This window comes from Hyaena hyaena, unplaced genomic scaffold (genome assembly GCF_003009895.1).
Source record: "Hyaena hyaena isolate Hyena2069 unplaced genomic scaffold, ASM300989v1 scaffold_508, whole genome shotgun sequence".
Taxonomy (NCBI): domain Eukaryota; kingdom Metazoa; phylum Chordata; class Mammalia; order Carnivora; family Hyaenidae; genus Hyaena; species Hyaena hyaena.
Window position 1 is genome coordinate 301634 of NW_024081139.1, and position 2627 is coordinate 304260.

Below are 2627 nucleotides of genomic sequence, written 5' to 3' on the forward strand. Positions count from 1 at the left end.
CATGGTTTGCCTCCCTCCCTCTCCCCAACTAGTTTTCCCCTTCTCACCCCCATGGTCCTCCGTTAAGTTCCTCCTTATCCACCTATATGTGCAAACATATGGTATCTGTGCTTCTCTGCTTGACTTATTTCGCTCAGTATAACATCCTCAAGTTTCATCCATGTTGCTACAAATGGCCAGATTTCATTCTTTCTCACTGCCATGTAGAATTCCATTGTATAGATAAACCACACATCTTTGATCCATTCATCAGTTGATGGACATTTAGGCTCTTCCATGATTTGACTATTGTTGAGAGTGCTGCTATGAACATTGGGGTACATGTGCCCTTATGCATCAGCACTCCTGTATCCCTTGAGTAAATTCCTAGCAGTGCTATTTCTGGGTCATAGAGGAGTTCTATTGTTAATTTTTTTTAGGAACCTCCACCCTGTTTTCCAGAGGGGCTGCACCAGTTTACATTCCCACTAACAGTGTAAGAGGGTGCCCATTTCTCCACATCCTCGCCAGCATCTAGAGTCTCCTGATTTGTTCATTTTAGCCACTCAGACTGGCATGAGATGGTATCTTATTGTGGTTTTGATTTGTATTTCCCTGATGATGAGGGATGCTGAACATCGTTTCATGTATCTGTTGGCCATCTGGATGTCCTCTTTGGAGATGTGTCTGTTCATGTCTTCTACCCATGTCTTCACTGGATTATTTGTTTTTAGGGTGTGGAGTTTGGTGAGTTCCTTATAGATTTTGGAAACTAACCCTTTATCTGATATGTCATTTGCAACTATCTTTTACCATTAAGTAAATTGCCTATTAATTTTATTGATTGTTTCCTTTGCCGTGCAGAAGCTTTTTATCTTGATGAGGTCCCAATAGTTCATTTTTGCTCTTGATTCCCTTGCCTTTGGGGATGTGTCAAGTAAGAAATTGCTGCGGTTGAGGTCAAGGAGTTTGCTTCCTGCTTTATTCTCTAGGGTTTTGATGGTTTCCTGTCTCATATTCAGGTCCTAGATCCATTTTGAATTTATTTTTGTGTATGGTGAGAAAATGATCTAGTTTCATTCTTCTACATGTTACGGTCCAGTTCTCCCAGCACCATCTGTTAAAGAGCCTGTCTTTTTTCCATTGGATACTCTTTCCCTCTTTGTCAAAGGTGAGGTGGCCATACATTTGTGAGTCCAATTCTGAGTTCTCTATTCTATTTAATTGGTCTATGTGTCTGTTTTTGAGCCAATACCATACTGTCTTGATGATTACAGCTTTGTAGTAGAGGCTATATCTGGGATGGTGATGCTTCCCATTTTGGTTTTCTTCTTCAATATTACTTTGGCTATTGGGGTCTTTTGTGGTTCCATACAAATTTTAGGATAGTTTGTTCTAATTTTGAGAAGAATGCTGGTGCAATTTTGATTGGAATTGAATTGAATGTGTAGATTGCTTTGGGTAGTAATGACATTTTAACAATATTTATTCTTCCAATCCATGAGCATAGAATGTTTTTCCATTTCTTTATGTCTTCTTCAATTTCCTTCATAAGTTTTCTATAATTTTCAGCATACAGATCTCCTATATGTTTGATTATGTTTATTCCTAGGTATTTTATGTTTTGTTTTGGATTTTTTTGGATTTTTTTTTGTGCAATTGTGAATGGGATCCGTTTCTTGATTTCTCTTTCTGTTGCTTCATTGTTGGTGTATAAAAATGCAACAGATATCTGTACATTGATTTCGTACCCTGCAACTTTGCTGAATTCATGGATCGGTTGTAGTAGGCTTCTGGCAGAGTCTGTCGGGTTTTCTATGTAGAATATCATGTCGCTGTGAAAAGTGAAAGTTTGATTTCTTCATTGCCAATTTTGATGCCTTTTATTTCCTTTTGTTGTCGGATTGCTGATGCTAGGACTTCCAGCACTGTTAACCAAAAGTGGTGAGAGTGGGCATCCCTGTCGTGCTCCTGATTTCAGGGGGACAGCTCTCAGTTTTTCCCTGTAGAAGATGAAGTTAGCTGAGGGCTTCTCATAAATGGCTTTTATGATGTTTAGGTAAGTTCCTTCTATCCCAAATTCTCAAGGGTCTTTATTAAGAAGGGATGCTATATTTTGTCAAATGCTTTTTTTGCATCTATTGACAGGATCATATGGTTTCTATCTTTTCTTTTTTTTAATGTGATGTATCACACTTATTTGTGAATATTGAACCAGCCCTGTAACCCAGGAATGAATCTCACTTGATCATGGTGGATCATTCTTTTTATGTGCTGTTGAATTCAATTTGCAAGTATCTTGTTGAGGATTTTTGCATCCATATTCATCAAGGATATTGGCCTGTAGTTCTCTTTTTTTGCTGGGTCTTTGTCTGGCTTAGAAATCAAAGTTTTGCTGGCTTCGTAGAATGAGTCCAGAAGTTTATCTTTGCTTTCTTTTTTTTTTTTGGGGGGGGGGGATAGCTTGAGAAGAATGGGTATTAATTCTGTTTTAAATGTCTGCTAGAATTCCCCAGGGAAGACATTTGGCACATGGCTCTTATTTTTTGGGAGATTTTTGATCTAATTCAATTTATTCATTAGTTATGGGTCTGTTCAGATTTTCTCTCTTCCCTTGTGAATTTTGGTAATGAGTGTGTATTAAGGAA